The following is a 12,007-nucleotide window of genomic DNA, read 5'->3' on the forward strand; positions in this document are numbered from 1 at the left end:
ATTAAACATTTTACAAATCAAATTTAACAATCTACAATTAAAATTCGACCATAGGAAATGCATACTTTAAAATTTAATTTTCCATGATTTTATCTCAATGAAATTTACGATGATTCCGGATATTATGTGTGACTTTTAGGACAAAACCCAACAAATCCATATTAATAATTTTGTACGAAAAACATTTTATCATTAAGTTTAAGACATTCTATAAAGACAAAAAAATGCAGCCATACTAAGAGTTATTAATTTTTTTGTTTTCCATTTAAAAAAAATTCGGGTGTGACCAACCCATGACTTTATCAATGTATTTGAGGAATATAAGAAGGTTACAAAACAAAATTCGATATTGAACTAATAACTATGATAGCGATACAAATTGAGCGCGAATATATGCAAATACTTGCACAAGACAAAAGTTCTACTTCCGGTTGTCGGATTTTGTTCAAATTTTTATTTGAACAAATTTTTTATTTGATTATTTAAAATCAGTATAATTATTATACACATTAAATATCAAGAGAATCAAAATAATATAAAAGGTCAAAATAAAATAATGAAATATTGTTTTAAAAAAAAATACTACTTCCGGTTTACAAATTCTGACCAAAACGTTATCAAATCTAAGTTAGTACATAAAGAATACAAATATAAATTTTCAGCTTAATACGTTTAGGGGTGTGGACAGGATCCAGGCGACAACATTTTTAACCTTTTTAATAGGAGAAAATCCTACTTCCGGTTCATTAAATTTGGTGATTTTATTTTTTATTTTTACTTAAAATCACTATTTTTATTATTCACAATAAATATCAAGACGCTTAAACCAATTTAAAAGGTCAAAATAAAATAATTAAAAAATAATGAAATATTGTTTTAAAAAAAAATACTACTTCCGGTTTACGAATTCTGACCAAAACGTTACCAAATCTAAGTTAGTACATAAAAAAATATAAATATAAATTTTCAGCTTAATACGTTTAGGGGTGTGGTCAGGATCCAGGCGACAACATTTTTGACTTTTCTTATAGGAGAAAATCCCACTTCCGGTTCATTAAATTTGCTGATTTTATTTTTTATTTTTACTTAAAATCACTATCTTTATTATACACAATAAATATCACGACGCTTTAAATAATTTAAAAGGTCAAAATAAAATAATGAAAAAATAATGAAAAATTGTTTTAAAAAAAAATACTACTTCCGGTTTACAAATTCTGACCAAAACGTTACCAAATCTAAGTTAGTACATAAAGAATATAAATATAATTTTTCAGCATAATACGTTCAGGGGTGTGGACAAGATCCAGGCGACAACATTTTTGACCTTTCTAAGAGGAGAAAATCCCACTTCCGGTTCACTAAATTTGGTGATTTTATTTTTAATATTTATTTAAAATCACTATCTTTATTAAACACAATAAATATCAAGACGCTTAAACCAATTTAAAAGGTCAAAATAAAATAATGAAAAAATAATGAAATATTGTTTTAAAAAAAAAATACTACTTCCGGTTTACGAATTCTGACCAAAACGTTACAAAATCTAAGTTAGTACATAAAGAATATAAATATAAATTTTCAGCTTAATACGTTCAGGGGTGTGGTCAGGATCCAGGCGACAACATTTTTGACCTTCCTTCCGGAAGCTTCCGGAAGGGAAAAAATCCCACTTCCGGTTTATTAAATTTAGTGATTTTTTTTTTTATTTTAATCACATTGATACAAGAGTTATACTTGAATTTTTTCGTGAAGACCACACATGTTTAAGGGGTCGAAAAAAATAGTGGAAGAAAAATCGAACAAGAGTAAACTGCCACTTCCGGTCGACGGACGCTTACCAAATTTTATACATAACTTGGTATTAAGCTTAAATTGATCGATATGAAATTTCAGTTCGATAAATCAAAAGGCTTTTGAGAAAAACATAAAAAACCTCGATTCTCTAGAGTAAAAGTACTACTTCCGGTTCAGATAAAAATATTTAAAAAATATAAAATTATAAAAATTATTATTTCTTGTACATGTAAAAAAAATTCAGTCCGATTCAGTTAGTAGTTTGGGAGAAAATTGAATTCAAAAACTTAAAAAAAAGAGGACACCTATAAGGGGAGGTACCATTTCCAGTCAACTTAAAAATTTGAAAAAAATGTTCGTAGTGTCGATAAAAATTTCAGTAACCGATACAAAGTTTCAGTTCGATAGGACTAACGGTGTTGAAAAAAATCCCCAAAGTACACAGACACACACACAGACACACATACAGACACACACACAGACACACACAGACACACACACACACATATTTTTTCTAGATCATGAAAACGTGATCAATAATCGATTCTGAGTTCGAATCAGTCAAAATCTCGAGTTCGAATTTTCGCATGATCACAAAACTTCATCTATTGTTACTACGTACATAGATAAAGTAAAAAGTATGTGTTATACAATTTTTTCACTTTTATTTTGGACATGTCTCATTTTGAGGTTAGGAGGCCTCACATATAAAAGAGCTTAGAGCCTCACTAAATTTAAATCCAGCCCCGAATGCAAGGTAAAATCAGTTTACATATACATTACAAAGTGTAACAATACGGCGCAATATTGCTTGCGTCATATAGTCATAATATGACGTTTCAGAAAATATTTATATGCGCATTGTGACAGCACTTTCGTTAGTACGGGTGCACTCGCCACTAAGACGTTACGTCATGCTTGAACATATCCACATTTGCCAAGGAAAACGAGTTCTGTATGACACGTTTCGGTGACAAGTTCTACGGTATGATATAAATAGATCGTGTCGGTTACTGAAGTTTAGGATACATCACATACAAATTATGGTAGATATGAATGTGCCCATATATGTACATACATATATATGTAGAATATTTTTCGTACTACTGTTTACGTGGATTTGCCGGCTTGCTAGAAACGAACCTTAATACTTGCTTGGGATTCTTCAATTAATCTTCACTCCATTATTAAATTTAAAACAAAAATCTACAGCAGTTGTGTACAACCCGCGACTACCATTTTTACTTTATTTTTTATGTTTTTGGCCTGCCGACATATGCCAAAACATATTTTATTAATTTATAACGTCTTTCAGTAAAACATATACATAGGTATAGTAGAGTTATAATCGCCTAATATTATTAGTAGAGTTATAATCGCCTAACCCTTGATATTGGCTATTGATTATAGTAGGATGAGTATTATTATTTAAGTTTGTAATTATCAAAGTTTTATTGGTCTGCTGTAAAACTTTTATGTATTAGTAAAAAGGAAACGTTACAAAGTCATAAATATCTTCAAAAAAAAAATCACCTGCGGTGAATATATGTACACATGTACATACATAAATTACAAAAAAAATTGTATTGTTAAATATTGTTAAAATTGTATTGTTATATAATATATAATTTAAAAAATCTACAAAAGTAAATACTGAAAACAATTTAATTTTGGGGAATGTTAAAACGCCATTGTATGCGTTTGCCCCGTGAATAATTAAAAAAAATTGGCCGTTCTGATAAAACGATTGTGCATTACTGATCTACAATAAATTTATTTATATAGAAAAGTTTAATGTATAATATTTTTAAATTAATTCCAGGAAATCTATTTGGAGTCGAGGAATTAAAATTAGATTTAAATAAAAAAACATACAGAAATATTTTTTTATATAAATTTCTATGAAGACTCGTATTTGCGTAATTGCAATGCAAATTATACTAGGCATGTTGGAGTTATTATCTTTAATTTAATTTAATTATCCACAATTTTGAAATTAATCTACATACACTCATATATTTAGCTTAGGTTAATTGCTCAAACTGTTTGGCGTTAAAAAACAATATTATTCTTCAATGTCATAATGAAATCGGTTTTATCGTCTGCTAATTTAATCCAACAAAGAAATACATAGGTACATACTTAAATTATTTTGAAATTTAAAGTAAATAATATATATATATATATATATATATATATATATATATATATATATATATATATATATATATATATATATATATATATATATATATATATATATATATCTATATATAGGTATATAAAGACGGTAATCTGTGTGTGTGTGTCCTAACGCTGGCTGAACATAATGAATCGATAAAAAGCCTAAAACTTTGTATACATTAATTTTTCAACTTTGCCGCGTATGGAACCAGTCATCTCAAAATAGCCTCATATAGGTCTAAACTGAGCTAATGGTCACGATCATCACGCCAAATCCAATTCTTCAATTTGCCTTTTTTTTTAAACAATAATTGAAAAATCGTTCCCGCCATATAAAAATACGTAATTATGATATTTTTTTAGCGAGGTTTTGAATATTTTTTTTTTGTTTTCATATAAAACAATTGACTATGTATTTTAATTAAATTAAAATTATTTATATTTTGACGATATTCGAAAAAAAAATTCCTCGGGCGCCGGGGATGGAACCTCGAACCCTCAGTTCCAAACGCGAGCGCCCCACATCACTTCCTCGCCCAGGATACGTGTTGTAAATACACATAATATGTTTATGTACGTAATTTGTTATGTGTAATAATAATATTCAACGTTACGAGGTCAATGACCGTTTGCGTATAATCGGAAAATATTACATTTTGTTAATAGCTAAACTTTTGTATGCATTAAATTAAAAATTGGGATACAACGTCTTTACAGTTGTCTTCGACCTTACACATGAATTATTTAGTTTACTTTTAAAATAACTGTTTCAGTTTCGATTCCGATTAATTATTACTATTCATATTGTGACTTTATTTTAAATCATGTATCAATCCGAAAGCAGCAGTTGAAATTTCAACGGGCTTTAAACTATTAAATATAAATATTAAATTAAGTATATTTAAAAAGATCGAACTCATGACCGATGACTCATTTCTTTTATTTTTTTTAATTTAATAACTTAATATGGCAACACCCATGCGATGATATGTCATGGGGTACAACATTAGTATATATACATATATGTATGTACATATAAAACGGACGCGATGTACATATGTATGTTTGTGGATATGTGGCGGACGCGTGGAGACACAGACAATCACAGTCACCGAAGCACACAGCCAATCAGAGTCAAGTGGTCCACGTGGTCAAGTGGTCGAGGAGATGCGACGTCAGGCCGAGGAGATGCGATGTGTGAAGTCAGGCCGAGCGACGGGAGCGTACACACATAAACACATCCACGAAAACACACACATACATTAATTCATCATTTCGAAAAGGTGAACGGGTTGGATCGCTGAGCGTGTAATGCGCGCACTCAACTTTTTACGATTTATACCTGCGCGCACGCGCCTATAAATTATATTGATATATGACATATAACTTTATTTTAATTCGTGTATCAATTCCTTTCTGAAACCATCAACGGGCACAACACTAGTAGCTTAATATTGTGGCAACGATCTGGTATTTGGATGCAGTTATCTCCTCGACATATTCATGTTATCGAGCGTGTATAAGGTGTTTCAGAATGTCCTCGTTTCAGCGAACGGCCTACATATATTTTCCGGGCGCTATATCGTGACACATATCCGGTTTTAAATCCACTTGTAAATCACCCGACCCCTTTGTTGCTGCAAACTTAACTAAACTTCCATCTAAAACGAATTCCCTTCCTTTACTCATCGGCGAACTTCCTTTTCTAGGCGTAGCTTTATCTTACGGCCATTATTTTATGTTTCTACTTTTCGTGGAAGTGCCGAAGATTCCGACGACACTTTTTATTGTCTACTTTTAGTAATCCCTCATTTGAAAATGTATTCCTATTTATTTGTAAAACCTTTTATTTTTTTCTATCAAAATATAATTTTTATATCCCTATAAGCTGGGTACTATTTTCGGTTGCTTATTTATAAATTGTTATTGGGTGCTTTCTTGAATTTATTATTTACAGATGTTGACCGCCTACTCGTATTTTTTCTTTTACACAAAATATGTCCACCATTAAAAGCTGCCGAATAAACTGATTTTATTTTTCTTAAACAAAGGAGATATTTAGTGGAATTAATGATCTAATCTATTTTTTCTAAATATTGAAAATACAAAAAATTTAGAGTTCATCACATCGTTTTCTTTTCCATTTCACGGTAACATAATATTAATTATAATTGAACATTATCAATTCATCACATCGCATTTTAACTAATATTCCAAGTAAGATATCAATTCGATGCATATATTTTTGAAACACAATCATTTAATAATGTGTTAATAATTTACCAAAACATTGTTTTTTTATTTAATTAATTTCGTATTAAAGCATTAATTCGATACAGTAGTTTATTTTCATAAATAATTTTCTGATGAATAGATACTTGATAAAGGCTTTAAGATCATAAACATTTTCCGATGAAGAGATACTTGATAATTGTTAAACTTTAAACAATAATTGACTTGAATTCTATTAAAATATCTACTTAAAGTAAATACATACATATGTGTTAAATTCATATTCTAATTGCCATAATCAGTGAGTTTTGGAAGCGTTCCAATTCTATAATCGAGATAATTTTCTCATATCGGGTAATAAACTTCCATTAAATATCTTGCCAATAAATTTACTGAATTAATTCCCTACTTCGAATACACTGTAAATATCGGTTATCTGCAAAGAGATGAACCGCTCATACATTTCTTTTATCTTCAGCTTTTTTACGATGTATGTTTGCACAAAGCTAAGCATATTTAATTTGCGCGATGAATAAATTTCGAATTACACACACATTAAAATAATATTTACACCTGACATATATAAACAAACACGCACTAGCGAAATTTTAATTCCACGAATAACATATTTTTCAGTGCTTGTTTAAAGCTTACGCTCGTTTGTTATGTTGTATTATACATATTTATTTACATACATATGTATCTATATATTTGTACATACATATGTACACGTGTACGTAAATACATAAAATACCAAGCATAAAGGTTAATGCGAGACATTAAAAATCATACGGGTTAAAAAAAAATCACGAACATCGTTCGATGGGTAATTAATTTTCACTTGCGAAAACAACGCGAGCGGCCCATAAAAAATAATGGGAAAATATTTTATGATTCGTTTTTGCTTACTCCATAGCAATTCTTCGCCGTGGCTTTCGTAGATTTCAGTGTCAATCGACAATAATCCCTGATACCCGAAGTAACTTAATTATCGAAAGTGGAAGAAGGATTTTTGAGGAGATAAAAATTTAAATTGCCCAATAAAACGAACGATCGGCGAACGAGAGCCATCTTTAAATAGATCCTTAATTTTGTACACTAGAAGCTATTTAGCGGAAAATTTAATATTACGTCATTTAAACTGCGTGTCTTCAAATAGGTTATGCAATGTCACATAAAACTTAAGTCATTAAATATTTAAATATTGTACAACACTACATGGAAAAATTTAATAATAGCTTTCATAGCATTTTTGCAATGTATGTTTATGCACCATAAAATGCTAAAGCACTTTCATTTGAAAATATTTTTATTGAAAATAAATGCATAGTCATTTAATATGCCTATAATATGAAACTCAATTCTGATGCTATTGATAAATATTTCTCACTTCAGCATTTACGAGCATCAGATGGTGTATCAGATTATTTACCTTATCACCTTCAGTCGTAAATTCGTTATAAATTTCATGTTCATTTCATAATGCCAAATAACGGCAATAAACGAGAGAGTCTTTACGAGTTTAATGACTGTGAAAATACTATTAAGTGAAAAACAGCATAAAATGAAATTGATTTCGATTGTACTCTGTTGAAAATAAGAGTTTTTCATGGGATATATAGGCGCTCGTTAAAAAGTATGGATTTTTTTACGATAGCATTAACAATGGACCTAAAAACTAAAAAAAAATACAATTATATTAAAAAAAGGATCTCAGTCAGATCGTATTAAAAATTGTATTTTATCCGTTAATGTATTATTATTTATGAAAAATTATCTATTTATATAAGTGCTACTATAAAAAAGGCTACAAAAATTTTCCATTGCCTATACTATACCTTCGTTTATATCGTATTATACATACTTTCAGAACCATCGAAATATTTGCTTAATTGTAATAAAAAGAAAAAGTTTATTCCTTATTTATATTGCATGTATGTACATATGTATGTAATATCATACAATATTATATTTTCCAAGAGACGGTAATATCCGTTCTACCGATACTTTATATTATATTTATTTATGTATGCATATTGTATGCTATGTGGTAATATAAAATAAATAAATCTCTCGCCGTGGAGAACTTGCTTGCGATGTTGTAATCGATAGGCTCATTTTTGTGACAAATGTGGGAAAGTGTGAAATTTCCTACGCATCCGGTCGACTTTAGCTCCATATATAATATTTTTTTCACATTAAACTTCACAAAAGTTACGATATCAAATTTATCAAACCATCCAAGCGTACTAACGTGAAAATTTTGAAACTGAAAGCTCACTCGAAAACTAAAAGCCAATACGTGTAAGCACCGTTATAAATGCTACTTTTCATTACATCACGTACACCTTCTTAAAATACACCGACAACAGGTCCAACAGGCTGACATTATTCCAAACTAGCAGCTAATATACCCAATCTATTATATATCTATTGGCCAAATTATGAGATTTTAATCCGATAATTACCAAACTAATTTTTAGGGCTATTTATGACTTTATATGATTCAATTTTGATAAGTTGTTAAATTATAGATTTTCCCGATGCTTTTCGTTTTGGTCGATTTAAATATGAATATTATTATGTACCCGTTGATTTCAACGGGTGGCTTCGGAAAGGAATTGATACACGAATTAAAATAAAGTTATTTGTTGTATATAAATATTGTGTAAAGTAATTTATAGGCGCGCGCGCGTATTAATAGTCGAGGGTTCGTTAAACGCCCGCCGTTTGCCCGCGTCGAAAGATTAATGAATGTGTGCCTTCGTGGATGTGTGTACGCTCCCGCGCATCTGACGCTGACGTCATCCGTTACAACTCGCTCAATATAAGGAGCACATGTGAAACGCTCCACACCCCCCCTCCCCATTTCCCCGCTACCCCGCTTCCCCAAGATCGATCGTCACCCCACATCCCTATGCATAGCGTATAGGTACTCCTGGTATTCTAAAATTTGTTTTGTTGAAATCTCCATACAAACATACAAGCATACAAAAACATAAAAAAGATACAAATATACATACATAACGTTTTTATATATGTACTAGCTGTATTAACCAGCTTCGCTCGGTATTTGTAATATAAACCGCTTAAACATGACCAATGTAATAGTAAATATTTTATTAAATTTATTTGATTAGTTTTATTTTATATAAATTTAATTGAATACTCATTTGTTTTTTTTTTTATTAAATTGACTATCATGAACAAACAAACATATTATATAGTAAGTCTCTTTCAAAATTATATGTATACCAGAATCCGGCGCTTGCGCCCCTTAGGGCTTTGGCCTCAGCGTCTTTGCCCCCGAGGACTTCGAATTCTTTGAATCGAAAAAAATCGAATTATTTGTTTGATGACACCCAACGAACGAAGGTTACATACATACATATATAAAGTCTCTTTCCAAATTATATATTAGATATGTATATGTATATAGGTAGTATGCCTTAGGATTTTTTATCATAGTTGAAATTAAAACTAATAATGACTTACCTAACATACTTTTGAATACCGCAGTGAGATAAAATTATTTCGAAATCACATTTTAATGTGTTTAAGTATATAAAAATGAATATTTTTAACATTAGATCACTGAATTATGTATACTATCTTATGGCACATTAACTTATGTAGATCGTAGCCGACGTTTGAAAGTCTTTGGACCTTGGAACTAAAGGTCTTTTTACGCCAGGTAAAGTTTACATAGTATTTTTAATGTTTTTTTTTTTTATTTTCCGCCCAACCAAGCTACGTCGAATTGTATTTTCTATTTTTTAAATAAACTTAATAATATTTTGCATAACCTAAAAACATCAAATCAAAGTAAATTTAAGAAAACAATTCAATATTTATATATAAAAAAAAGAACAAAGGAAGTTAGTTTTCTTTCATATATTTTTTTAATTCGAATTAAGCAGTAGTGTTATTTATTTACTTATATTCATTTAAAAGGAAATATTATATATATTTGGACCACCAAATACATATGTAATTGAGCCATTCAATCGAGTGTATAGATATGTCAATATCCTTAAATTATATGTAATGTATGTTTATAATACATATTATACGTAATCCTACACAAAATGGATACTCTTATGTATGTTTATACGAAGTTATCTAACGAGGGAAATCGAATAATCCACATTAGTTCAAATTAGTATAGCTCGACGTATACATAAATAAAATACCATTAACCTGAAACCAGCTTACTTCTCGTTTCAATATTTTTAGATTAGAAATCATTTATGACAACACTATATTCATCCATTTATTGGAGGGGGTTATTGTGGTTCTAAAATATTATCAAACACCACGCACGTATGCCCCAATTCTGGAGCACACATTTGCGATCGTTCGCCTCGATAATAATACGTCGACTTTCTCGACCCTTTCTTCGTCGGATTTTTCAGCCGATTTTATTACAGGTTGGGCTCAAGCTCGCAATCTCGACACGGGGATCGCCATTGTTAAACAGACACGAGTCGTTGGTGGGTGAGAAATTTCGCGAATTTTCGCGTGAAGTGTGTGTGAAATTGCGCCACCTCTCCAAAAGCCGACTAATGAGAAGTCAAGCTTTTCAGATAGTCACTGTCTTGTGAAAAATTATTCAAAGGAGAGAAAAGCACCACTCTCCTCTCTCTCTCTCGCTAAATTTTCAGACGAATTCAGGTTCGACAGCTTAAGACTTTTAATGCAAATTTGAAAAGTCATCCGGCGGAGTTTTCGCCGAAGCGAGACCGTCTCCCTTAGACATTAATATTATGAAGCCGATTTTAATGTTGCTCAATTAAAGTGACCGACTTGCGAGTTTCGACAATATTACGTTGATATTATATATTTTTGTAATGATTAGGTTTGCGTGACTGGTAATAAAGCATGTAGCGAGATAGCGCGTATGCTCATTTCTTATGTGGGGAAAATATATCGTAAAACTTTATCGTTGAATCTCGTTATACATATATGTATTGTAATAATGACAAAAAAAAATAAAACAGCACTATAATTCGACCAGTCAAAACAATTACTCAGAAAGTATACGACAATATTCTTTTTTATCTTCGTGCTATATCTGAATTGTATTACCTGTGATCAAATTCCAATTAGGCTACCTTGTTTTTTCGAAAGCACTTATTTTAAGTCACGTACTTACTGGTAGATTATCGAAAAGCAATTTTACAATTTATGTATTTTCTGTTTCGATAAAATTAAATCCAAAATAAAGGCGGACGTATTTTTAAATAATTTACTTTTACTTGTACTCTTAATTTAATTCCCTATTACGAAACTATTATATATAATATATCTAAAAAGTATCGCATTACTTATATAGTGATTTTAGATAACTTGAAATTTATAACGATATTATATAATGCAATATTTTGTTACTATTCTAATTACATATATAAGATAAAAATAAATAAGTAAAAGATGTTGCAAAAAGAGTCTTAAACTTAATTTTTTTCTGTACTGTGAGACATTTGTTGATAATAAATCAGCTTCAATGTATTGTCTCATAAAGCTAATATCAAACTAAATTAAAAACACATTTTTTTAATTATATTTTTAAATTCAAGCACATCCAATATATTATACTTCAGCTTAATTTGATATATTTGTATTAAGTACATATTCATTCTAATTTACGCTATCAACTTTTAGATTCATTTAATCCTTTTTCGTGCATTCAAAATTGAATGTACATATGTATGTACATACATATATTACAGTCCAAGTATACATTTTATTCGTTCATGGAAATACTAATTTGTTCATACAAAGACCGATGTTG

At 29.9% G+C, this 12,007-nt stretch overlaps 1 protein-coding gene across 1 annotated transcript in view; it reads right to left on the reverse strand.

Moving 5' to 3' along the window:
- Positions 1 to 12,007, reverse strand: part of LOC143920294 (allatostatin-A receptor-like) — an 83,752-nt gene that overhangs the window by 52,284 nt on the left and 19,461 nt on the right. The gene's annotated exons all lie outside the window — the stretch shown is intronic.

This window comes from Arctopsyche grandis, chromosome 12 (assembly GCF_051622035.1).
Source record: "Arctopsyche grandis isolate Sample6627 chromosome 12, ASM5162203v2, whole genome shotgun sequence".
NCBI lineage: Eukaryota > Metazoa > Arthropoda > Insecta > Trichoptera > Hydropsychidae > Arctopsyche > Arctopsyche grandis.